This window comes from Halichoerus grypus, chromosome 15, assembly GCF_964656455.1.
Source record: "Halichoerus grypus chromosome 15, mHalGry1.hap1.1, whole genome shotgun sequence".
In the NCBI taxonomy this organism is placed as follows: domain Eukaryota; kingdom Metazoa; phylum Chordata; class Mammalia; order Carnivora; family Phocidae; genus Halichoerus; species Halichoerus grypus.
Window position 1 is genome coordinate 56,635,435 of NC_135726.1, and position 13,121 is coordinate 56,648,555.

A 13,121-nucleotide genomic window follows, 5' to 3' on the forward strand; every position below is an offset into this window, starting at 1 on the left:
AGTATTAACACGCACACACAAAACATTTAGTTTCATTAATTAAATAATAAGTTCGAACATGGTCTAAACAAGCTACTGCAAAACCACTGTATGATCCTAGGTCAAAATACAGATTACCAGCATTGGTAACAACACAAGCAGTTTTGTTCATCTTCTATGATCAGAGAGTTGTGGCCCCATGGTTTTACTAATAACATTCCAAATATGTGATCAAACTGTTTATGTTCTCAGTAAGGTTTCTGGTCAACAGCAGTCTACTAATAGTTAAATGTTGGTACACATACAAACACAAACATTTTCCTTAGTTCTTTTACACCTAAATTATATCTTAAGCTCTGTGTATTTACAATTTGCATTCCATGCATACCAAAGCCATGGGAATCATTTTTGCTCAGGACACACAAAAAAAACCTCATGAACAAAGAATAGTATAGAATAAAACTTTATAAATGGTGATTTAGAATTCTGCAGGTATGGCTTATAAGTATATTTCTAGTGACCTTGTTACACTAGCATTTTTTTTTTTAAGATTTTATTTATTTGACAGAGACACAGTGAGAGAGGGAACACAAGCAGGGGGAGTGGGAGAGGGAGAAGCAGGGGGAGTGGGAGAGGGAGAAGCAGGCTTCCCACTGAGCAGGGAGCCCGATGTGGGGCTCGATCCCAGGGCCCTGGGATCATGACCTGAGCCGAAGGCAGACGCTCAACAACTGAGCCATCCAGGCGCCCGTTACACTAGCATTTGTAGAGTCCCTGGGCTTTTGTGGTGAGTCAAGTTTCAATAAAAAGACACCAAGGGAAATGAAATAGCCAAGTTCATTACTCATAGATCCTAGAGGATGTACACAATATGCCTTGACAAGTACATGATGGAGTCAAGGAGTGCAGGCAGAGAAAGAGGCAGGAACTGGGACAGATACATTTATTAGGGTCCATGGTTGGCACGCCTTGCACTTCATGGGCAAGTCTAGAATGCACAATTCAAACCAAAATATGTGGAGTATGATAACCTCTGTAGGGGTCTTCTCTACAGAATGCACAAGGAAAATATACTGGGAATGGAGATTGTTGTTTACAAGGACTGCTGGGGTTGTCATATCAGGAACTTACACTAGCTTGTAACTTTGAGGACTGTTATCGAATACATTCGCTATCAGGAGGAGCAAGTCAGTTCAAACCTCCTGCAAACAGCCTAGTTATATCAAACGGGGTCCAAGGCAGCAATACCAAGAAGTGAGACAGCTACATTATTATACTTTTTATTTAATGATTCACTTTATTATCTATTTGACAGAGAGCACAAGCAAGAGGGGTAGAGGGAGAGGGAGAGAGAATCTCAAGCAGACTGGGCACTGAGTGTAGAGTCTGACACAGGGCTCGATCTCATGAACCTGAGATCAGGACCTGAGCTGAAATCAAGAGCTGGAGGCCTGACTGACTGCCGTCTAGGCACCCCTCTCGATAATACTTCTATATCATCTGCGTTATAGCAGTCATAATGTCCCAGTAGTTACAAAAGGGAGGAAAATACACAATATATAAATTTGGGAAAGATAATCTCAAATCATTTGAGGCTTAATGCTACTGGGAAGACGTAATACTTCTTAGGCGATCCCATTGCATTCATAAGTACAGCTGATCCTGGTACAATGCAGGGGTTGGGATTCTCCTACATATGTATACTCCGATGTCAAAGAAGTTTTAAGCAATGCTTAAAGGTTTCACCAAATTGTTTACATTTGTAAGATTTCTTCCCAGTATGTATTCTCTGATGTTTAGAAAGTTTTGTGTGCCAGTAAAAGGCTTTGTCACATTCATTTTTGAGGTTTCTCCCCAGTATGTGTTCTCTGATGTCCAGGAAGGCTTGAATGCTGGGTAAAGGCTTTGCCATATTCCTTACGTATGTAAGGTTTCTTCTCAGAATGAAGTCTATGCTGTTGAGTTTTGAACACTGCTTTAAAGCTTTGACACATTTACTACATTAGTAAATCATCTCTTCAGGAAGGATATGATGCCATATAAAAAGGTTAAAGCTTGATAAAAGACTTTCCAACATGTATTTGTTTTATACTGGTATCTGGAAACTGAGTTCTTTAAAGTTTATTAGGATTTACCCTTGTTAATGTTTATTTCCATATTTATCACATTCATAAATTTTTTCTCCATTATAAACACCTTGGTAATTATTGAAGATCAAGTCCTCACAAAAGGCCAGCCAAAGTTCATCACACACAAAATGTTGCTCCAAATTATGTATTATGTGGTATCTATTGAACAGTGATGGTTGGATAAAGACACTCCAATATGTATCAAAATTAGGGACTCTGGAATAGGACAGACTATTTGTTGGTAGAAGAATCATGAACCCTCAGGAAGGGAATTCTGAAATTGATTATTAGACTTTTAATCTTCAAATTTCTAATTTATAGAAATCTTTGAATAATTAATACCTCCTATATTTGAAATGGTGCAAATCATTACTTGCAGCATGGAATAGGTAATTTTCCAGAATGTCTGCTTTTGTTTTCAGAGAAAACGTATGTATAAAAAAAGGAGCTGAGGCTTTGTATTCACAGAGTTCTGCAAACATAATGGTCTTAAAGCGGGATTTTCCCCAAAATGTTTTCTATTCTCTATTTCTTCTGGCAGGAAGGATTCGATTAAGGGTAATTGTCCCGGTTTAGTTATATCCATTATAACACTGTTTCTGCCCTCCTTCTCAGTCTTTCATTAACTGTGATCTCAAAGCCGCAGCTTCCACTGTCTTCCCAGTAGCACGTTATGGAATACATTTTCTTTGACTGTTTTTTGTAAAAAATCCCAGGTGTCATGAGAAGACCTAATTGAAAAATACCAAATAAATTATCCCACATAGTACGCTTGCAAGTATATACTTTAAAATGCCAATGTATAAAATTAATATTCATCAGATGACATGAGTAAGATGGAGAAATAGGAAGGACGAGGACTTTGCTCCTTCATGAAGACACAAACTAACCAAATTGCCTTTTTGAGTGCTCCAGAAGCCAGCTGGGAGAACACAGCACCCTCAGGCAAACACAAGTGAAGAAGAGCCTGTTTGAAGAGAGAAGGAAAGTTTGTTACATTGTCCCAGCAGCTGTTCACCCGACCTGGCACTCCATGACAAGACTGCGAGAAAACTCTCAACTCTGCTCAGGAAAGACACACGTGAACTTTGTGGGCAATAATCTGGCTTCTTCACAGCTGCCTGGAGGACCTGTTTCTTTCATGCATGACATGGGAGGCTGAGGGAATGGGAACAGTGGGAACACCCACTTGATGCATGGTGGGGACTACTCACAGAACAGGTAGGACTTGCTCAAAAGCCAGAGACTGCAGTGCTGAAGATCATGTGCAATTAACAGGAAACAACAACAATTATTTAACTGTGAAAGTACAAACACTCAGACATTACACATCCCCAGAGTATGTTTGATAGGCCCCACAATTGCCTCACAGATGGCTGTTATCTGTGTTCTCCATTACAAAGCAAGTACATAAATTCTGGGTCCAGGGCTGGTTTTTAAATTTCCAAACATCACCAAAAGATCACAAGGCATACAAAGGAGCAGAAAAATGTGTTACAATTAAAGGAACAAGACAAACCTCCAAAAACTGGCCCTAAATTAATAAAGAACTATAAATTACCTGACAAAGGATTCAAACTAACTATCATAAAAGTGCTCATGAAGGAAGAGTAGAAACCAGGTAACTAAATGAAATCCAGTAAAGTATGCATGACCGAAATGAAAATCCAGAGACAGGAAGTTTAAAACACAACCTAACAGAAATTAGGAGCTAAAAAGTACAAACTAAATTTTAAAGTACACTAACGGGTCAGCACCTGACTTGATGAAGTAGAAGAAAGACTCAGACAACATAAAGATCCCTCATTTTAATTTATCCACTGAGGAGAATAAAAAACTTGTGGAAAAGGACAGGGTCCAAGGGACTTATGGGACACCAACAAGTAGACCAATATACACATTAAGGGGGACTCCCCCCAAGGAGAGCAGCGTGGAAAGGGGCAGATAGCTTACATGAAGAACAACTGGCTTATACTTCCACAATTGTGGAAAAACAGAGACATGTTCAAGAAGCTCAGTGAATTCTAAGTAGGATAGATGTCAAGACATGAAGACACAGACACATTATAATTAATTTATCAGAAATCACAAGTGAACAGAGAGCTTTGAAACAGCATGACAAAACTAATTTCTCCTGTGTAACAGAGCTCTTCTAAGAACATCAATGGTTTCTCAGCAGAACTTACAAAAAGAAATGCAAGGGATAAAATCTTCAAGTACCGAAAGACCAAAAAAATATCAACCAAAAACACTGTATGTGGCATAAATGTCCTTCAAAAATGGAGAAATGAAGACATACCCAAGTCAAATCCCCTAGAAGTGTACCATTAGACCTGTCCTACAAGAAACACTAAAGAAAGTCTTTCTGGTTAAAGCACAAAGATTCTAAACAGTAATTAAAACCACATGAAAATATAAAGCTCTCTGGTAAATGTAAATGTTTACACAAATACAGAAACCTAGAATATTGTAATGAGGTAGCACAGACTGCTATTTTCTCATTGAACTGAATTATTTTAAAGAATAAAAACATAGGGGCGCGTGGTTGATTTTGGCTCAGGTCAAGATCTCAGGTTGTGAGATCAAGGCCCGCACTGGGCTCCAAGTCTCTCTCTCCCTCTCCATCTGCCCCTCCCCCCACTCACATGCATGCTCGCTCTCTTCCTTAAAAAAATAAATAAAAGAATAAAAATGATATATCTAAATTATAGAGTACACAACAGAAAAGACAGAATTATTAAATATAGGGTTACGAGTGACCCATAGTGGGTACAGGGATGGACAGGATAAGCAGTAGTTTTGCATGCTCTTGACGATATTAGGTTAAAACGGTTTGTTACAGCTTTGAGAGGTTTTAAGTAATCCCTATGGTAACCGGGGTGGGAAAAAAACCAACAACAGAAGATATAAAAAGGAAAGGAGAATCGTATCAAAGCATGTCACTACAAACATCAAACAAATATAATGAAGCACATTGGGAGGGAAAGGAGGATAAAATAGCCACGAGAAGTACAGAAAACTATGAAAAGACAGCAGCAGTACTTCCCTTTCCTAATTACTTTGATGGTAAGTAGATTAAACTCCCCCCATTAAAAGGCATAAATTGGCTGAATGAGTAAAACACAAGATGCAACATCCTCCTGTCTACAAGAGAGTCACATTAAATCTAAGGACACACCTAAGATGCAAGTAAAAGTATGTAAAAGCACATTTCATGAAAATGGAAACCAAAAGAGGGCACAGGTGGCCGTACTAATATCACACAAATACATATAAATTCATAGTTTCAGAAGAGAAAAACATACATACATAAGGAAATGAAATTACCCAGATACTGTAACAATTATGTGTGCACCTGACAACAGAGATCCCAGACATGTGAAGCACAAAAGGCAGAACTGAAGGAATAAATCAACAGCATCATTATAGTAGCAGAGGTTAATACCTTGATTTAACTGGACAGAAAGACCACATTCAAGTCCAGGAAGGAGAGCACTTGATTACGTATGATGGACACACACAGACCACTCCACCAAGCAAGAGTCGGATACACAATCTTCTCAATCACACACAGAATGTTCTCTAGCACAGACTGTCTACAAAACACGTCTTAACAAATTTAAAGATTAATATCATAAGTATCATTTCTGATCACCATGGAATAAAACAAAGAATGAACAGCAGATGGGAAATTGGAAATGCCACAGATATTTGGACATTAAACAACATGCTCTTGAACAATCAATGAGTCAAAATGAAATTATAAAGAAAATAACCAGTAAATACCTTGAGAGTAATGAAATGAAACAATATATTCAAACATATTGAAATCAGAAAAAGTCATTCTTTTTTTTTTAAGATTTTATTTATTTGAGAGAGAAAGAGAGGAGAGAGGGAGGGCATGAGCGGGAGGAAGGGGCAGAGGAAGAGGAAGAAGCAAACTCCCTGCTGAGCATTTAGCTGGATGTAGGGCTCAATCTAAGGACCCTGAGATCATGACCCGAGCCTAAGTCAGACACTTAACTGACTGAGCCACCCAGGCGCCCCCAGAGAAAGTAATTCTAAGGAAACAGTGGAGTGAAAAGGCAACCTGAAAAATGCAAGGAATTTCTTTTGCAGACCCTCTAGAGCAGAAGGATTTAACATTTAGAACAGAGAAAGAACTCTTGCAATGACAACCAAACAGCAACTAGCATGATTAATAACTGCACAAAATTTTCAATGGGCACAATCCAAGAAATATATACAAATGGACAAGGCACAGGAAAGATGCTCAACCTCACTATTCATTAGAAAAATATAAATCAAACAGTGAGTCATCACCCCTCACCTGTCCAGATCCCACTATTAAGCACGAACAAAAAAAAAAAGTACACGTGCTGGAAAGGATGAGGAGAGATTGCACCCCTTATACACTGCTGGAGGAAATGCATATGAAGCAATCACTATGGAAAACGGAGTGGAGGTTCCTCAAAGAGTTGTAAATCATATTACCGTATGATCCAGCCATCCCACTTGACAGTATATGACCAAAACAATTCAAAGTGGGATCCACAAGAGATGTTTGCACAGGGATATTCACAGCAGCATTATTCAGAAAAGCCAATAATAAATGAAAGCAACAGAAATACTTATGAATGCATAAGAAAATGTAGCATATACATTCACTAGAATAATATTCAGCCTTGAAAAAAGAGACACATATTGTCACTTTATACAACATGGTTAAAACGTGATGATGAGTGAAATAAATGAGTCACAGAAACAGATACACTATGATTTCATTTAAGTGACTAAACCTAATGTGAACCTCATGAAAAGGAAGGAAGGAAAGAGAGAAGGAAAGAAAGGATGCCAGGATCTCAGACACAAGTGTGGAAGTGGGTACTTAACAGTTACTAAGTTTTAGTTTTATAGGATGAGATAATTCTAGAAATTGGTATTCCAATAATGTCAACACACTTAACACTTTAGTTAAAAATGGTTAAAATGGTAAATTTCATGGCATACATTTTTGACCACAATGAAGAATAATGACACCTAAAACTGAAGATACAAATTTTTTAAAAATTACCTTTAATTCAAAAAGGTGTTTCTTTCAAAAGAGAATATGAATTCATCCACAAATAGATGATGACATTAATTCCATATAACAACTTACCCAGGATAAACACACAATATAAAACCACCACTGACAACCAACCAAGAAAAGAAACAAACAAGGTAAGTCATGAACCAACAATGTACGGGTAATATTTGTACAAACAAATACACACATAATTTTATTGGCATTTGACATATGGCTGATTCCTATTTCAATTAAACCCTACACTGTCTTTGAACTCCTAAGTTGAAAATTGTTATCCAAAACTATAAAACAGATAAAAAAAACAAAAGCACAATTCACTAATGCTGTAGAAACTATCAATAAAAATGAAGTTTTGGGGCGCCTGGGTGGCTCAGTTGGTTAAGCGACTGCCTTTGGCTCAGGTCATGATCCTGGAGTCCCAGGATCGAGTCCCGCATCGGGCTCCCTGCTCGGCGGGGAGTCTGCTTCTCCCTCTGACCTTCCCCCCTCTCATGTGCTCTCTCTCACTCTCTCAAATAAATGAATAAATAAAATCTTTAAATAAATAAATAAATAAATAAATAAAAATGAAGTTTTACTGAATGCAAAACAATAAGAGAAATGTTACCTGTAATACTTCTGAATAAAACAGATACATTATACAAGGATCCTTCCATATAACGATAGTTTTAAACCGAGACCGGGCACTCAAGAAAAGCAAGCATTTTTTGCTTTGTTTAGTTTCTGCTAATGTTTAACACATTAACATGTGTTACGTGGCATAAATTGTGCACAGAAAATTCATCACAGTCAATCATAAAATGTTCTAATAAAAATTTTATGGATGAGCTTCATTAAATGACACTAGAGAATTTGTTAAGAGATATTGCCACTTTTACAAAGAATGCCAAGGCTGTAATTCATCCTTGAGAAGCAACATCACAAACAAACATACAGAGAAAGACCATGATTGTTGTACAATATGCTGAGTATCACTGCTATATAAAATAAACATTTAGGTATAAATTATACCACAGTTCACATATATTTTAAGATAATTATTTCAAGTAGCACTTCCCAAATCACACATTCAGGTGTGTTCTCCGCTTTGACCATTACACCTCACCTGCGTCATCTGCTTTACTCATTCCCACCTACCTGGATGTAAGGCTCCTTTCTCTTCACATCCCAGGGCTCTCTCTTGGCTCCAGAAAGGTGAACAGGTGTCACTTAGATATAATAAGACTCATTTGTTTTAAAAATAGAAATATGAGTTTTGTTGGATTCTTTAATTTTCAACCCAGTATTGTCCTCAATAGAGAAGAGAGAACATTGTAGAATTCTAGAAAATGGTTTCCCCAAATACTGTTATTTGATGAGTTTGAATGGAATGTTTTTATGGAAATTATACGTGCTACTAGAACAGAAAGAATGGCAACAACAATCCTTTTTAAACATTTACTAGAAACCAGGTAGTATTGTAAGTTAATGCAAGGAAACAAACCAAAACAACAAAATAATTTATGAGACCAAACATTTTTTTTTCTCTTATGAGAGTATTTTGCCAAATGTCCAGTAAATGGAAGAAATGAGGTTTTAACCAAGGTTATCTGAGTTTATGTAACATGACACACAAGTCTACATACAGAGACGTATGTAGCCATGTTTAAAGCAATGTTCTGTAGGGACCAAGGGTAGGCTGCCCCCAAGATGAACATTCTTTTGGGCTAAAGGTAATTGACACCCTGGCTTAAGAGAAACTTTTTACCGTCCCTTAACTTTGTAGAAGGATCTAACTTGGGGGTCTTCACAGAATATGGGTTATTAGTAGTGACAAATTTTATCTGAGTGACCCACCTGTGACGTGGCAAACATCTAATTATCAAACATCTACTCTTCTTAATGCCTTGTGAAGTACGTTTTTCCACTTGAAAATCCCTGGTCCTCCTTCTTAGTTCAGGAAGACATAAATACCTCATTTTGCCTGACTGCCTTTGGGATTTCCATGCCTGTGAGGGTTCCTTACACTTATAAAATTTAAGTTGATCTTTCTTGTTAATCTGTCTCATTTCAATTGGATTCTTAGTCCTGCTAGAAGGACCTTTTAAGGGACAGAAATTCAAGCTCCCTGACAGAATCGACACAAAGTTGATCTAATGAAGCCAGCACTGATCTTGTCAGTGCAGATGAGAGAATGCACGCTACGGGTCATATATCCCCAGGCAGAGCTGTACCAGACAAGGGACATGTAGCCTAGGCTCAAGACACAGGCATGTGACCCCACTAGCTTACAAGTAGTTAATCAGCACTAGCCTACAGATATAATTACAGGATACACCTCATAAAACCTCTCAGATAAAGAAGAACGATATTTTTCTGATTCAAAGTGTTTTGAGAAGGAACACACCTCTAAGGTATAAGGTGAAGTGACACCAGAAGTTATTAAGGACATCTGCTAACATGACCTCATGGGTCTATAAATTTTCTTTTGTTTTTTTCCAGTTTCACCTTAAGCCACAAAATTACACCACTTCTATTATTTGTGAAGAGTTTACGACAACAGAATTGTTCACGATCACCTTATTCAAACAATAAGGCAAATGAAAGGCTGAATTCTATGTAACATAGCAATTTCATATCTGCTTAAATCCAATCAATTTGATTTTCACATCAATAGAATATTAAACAAAGCACATATAGTGAAAACAGGCCACAATAAATGACAGACATTTTGCTCAGTCACTAAAGAAAGCCCTTGACATTTCCAATTTCACACCATCAAATTAATCATTCTTGCTGATTTAAAAACACAAATCAGGGGCGCCTGGGGGACTCCAGTGGGTAAGCGTCTGCCTTCGGCTCAGGTCATGATCCCAGCACACTGGAATCCAGCCCCGGGTGGGCTCCCAACTCAGTGGGGAGCCTGCTTCTCCCCGCCCCCCTTATTCTCTCTTGCTCACTCTGCTCTAAGAAATAAATAATCTTTAAAAAAAAAATAAAAACACAAATCAAATATGGATCCTAGGACTTACTTTCAGAGGTACCAGCACAGATAACTTCCTATAGTGATCCAATTTGGAAGTCAGTAGGGACCAGAAGCCTACTCCCCGTGAGCAGGGAGCCTGACGCAGGCCCAATCACAGGACCCCAGGACCATGACCTGAACCAAAGGCAGATGTTTAACCAACTGAGCCACCCAGGCGTCCCAGAAGATAATTTTCTTCAGTAATACTGCATGGCCACAATACACTGTAAAGTCAGGAGAAGCACAGATGCATCTGCCTCTTAGAAACTTAAAATTCTTCACAATGTGACCAATTTAAATCCTTGACACGTTCTGTAGATGAGATTCTGAATGAATGCAAAGACAAAGGATAGTAGTTCCTCTCAGTAGAGAGTGGCAGAGTCAACTTCAGCACCCGGCAGCCATCCCACAGGGATTCCCAGTCACGATACAAATAATTCAGTTGCTCCATCAGGGGAAGCATGGAAGAATCAGCCACTTAGCATGTTGAGCACTTTGAATTCAGCCAGGCTAACTCCAGGGAAAACCAAGACACAAAACGCAATCCACCATCTCCAGGGTGACACCTGAAGCAGCATGATTAAACTCTAATTAGCACATTCTTTCACGGCTAAATTCCCTTAGATAGTGCTGGCATGTCAACCAACAGGGATAGAAAATAAACCATCACAACCGGAAAAATGGGATGGAAAACCCCCTTCATACAATCTGGTGGGGCTCATGTTTAATACACATGGATTACATATCTGCAGGCATCTAAATAAGTAGAATATACAAAGGATTTTAATGCTCAAGTGGTCTAAATGAGGATCCCTCAGATACTTCATTTGTGTACCTATGCATCCCCTTCAAGAGAGCCATCTATTAAATAGAGAGGGATACATATTTTGATTGCTACTTAGAAGCTTTTATTTTTTTTAAAGATTTATTTATTTTAGAGAAAGAGAGAACACAGGGTGGGGAGAGGCAGAGGACAAGGGAGAGACTCTTAAGGAGACTCCGCGTGCAGCCTGACAGCCCGGCACCAGGGCTCCATCTCCTGACCCCGAGATCATACCTGAGCCAAAACCAAGAGTTAGAGGCTTAACCAACTGCACCACCCAGGCACCTCTACTCAGCAGCTTTTAAAGGAAACACTGATAATGTACTATCTAAGCAGGAAACAAATACAGGACCTTCTGAAATAGGGCCAAAACCTGAGCTCAAAAATATCAACTCCTGTACAAGTACTTTCTACTGCTACACCACCTTTTTATAACTTAAATAGGATGCCAGGGAATGAGGCCTTAAATTAAATCCCGTCAGAGAACAAGAATTCTTGTCCCCTCAAAGGTCTTTCTAGCTGGACTTAGAATCAAATTCATATGAGACAGATTAACAGCAGAAAAATCAAATTTAATAGGTATATGTACAGGAAATCCACACAGAAGTGGAAGTTCCAGACTGTCAGGGAAGATGAGGTACAAATACCATCCTGAAATAAGGAAAGAAGGGGTGGGGGTCAGGAGCTTCGCAGGAAAGGAAAACACTTCACAGGGCGATAAGAGCACATCTTTGGTATTTAGGTATTTGTCTTACCTTAAAGATGGTTCAGAGATAAACTTTTTCATGTTAATCTCTCATGTTCTGGAAAGACCCCCCCCCTCCCCAATTTAGATTCTTCTGGGTTGTTAATGGCAGGGGAGGGGTAAAATGTCCTCTGCAACCTGCAGGTTCTCAAGTACCTTCAATTATCCAAAGGGGCATTTTGCAGGGGGCGGTGGGTGGAGAGAGAGGCTTGTCCTGCTCCTTCAGTTCCCCCATCTAAAACTTCCTTGGGAGTTTCAAGTATTCCATGTTGATCTGGTAGATTACTTCAGGTCACTGATCTAGCATTTTACCCTGCCAATAGGTCAGTTTGGTCAAACTCGTTTCAGAAGGCAATGATACAGGTGTATTTTCAAAGGTACCCTGTAGCTTAAGTACTGTGATTAAATGAGGCATTTATATGAAAACAAATGAACTACGATTAATGATTAGATCAAATGTTAAGGCAGGTTCTGATCTCTGAGGGTAGCCAGCTGAGCAGACTTCTAGATGTTAGATTTCAAGCATCGTAAGATAGAGTGAGGGCAGGCAGGGGAAACCTAACATATTGTCCTGGTTTATAGTTTAAATACTACGTTGGTAGTATTTCAGTGGTCCACAGAGCCACAGTACTAGGACTGTCTATACATGAGCTATTATGACAATTTCTTTACTAGTCATTCATATTAAGTTTGCAGAGCTTCAGGAAAAATGTCAATTTTAGTTCTCAAATGATTCCAAGTAGGAAGGTGAGAGAAAACCCAAAATGTCTGGGGACTTGTAGCCATGCATTGGTCGACATTAGAAGAAATCAGGATGTAGTCAATACTGAATACTACTAAAATCTAGTATCTACAAAATGTTACTGAAACAAATTTTTACCAAAGATAGTCAAATTAACACTAATTTGATTACAAAATAGTCTAAGAAAAAAACACTTGGCCTGATTATCTACATAACTGCAGGTAGAAGGGGGGTTGAGCTACAGACACTTTAAAAACAGTTTTGCAGGAACTTTTCATGAGGAATCTCTAAATCGAACTTTTTTTTTTTTTTTTTTTTTAAAGATTTTATTTATTTATTTGACAGAGAGACACAGCGAGAGAGGGAACACAAGCAGGGGGAGTGGGAGAGGGAGAAGCAGGCTTCCCGCTGAGCAGGGAGCCCGATGCGGGGCTCGATCCCAGGACCCTGGGATCATGACCTGAGCCGAAGGCAGACGCTTAACGACTGAGCCACCCAGGCGCCCCTCTAAATCGAACTTTTAATAGCATCTCCAGGTCAGAGTCCATGCCATTTTCGTGCCACCAGACTTTATGGACAGTAACTACAGATTTCAGTGATCTCCTCTCTT

At 38.8% G+C, this 13,121-nt stretch overlaps 1 protein-coding gene across 2 annotated transcripts in view; it reads right to left on the reverse strand.

Moving 5' to 3' along the window:
• Positions 1-13,121, reverse strand: part of LOC118530339 (KRAB domain-containing protein 5-like) — a 160,104-nt gene that overhangs the window by 95,408 nt on the left and 51,575 nt on the right. The gene's annotated exons all lie outside the window — the stretch shown is intronic.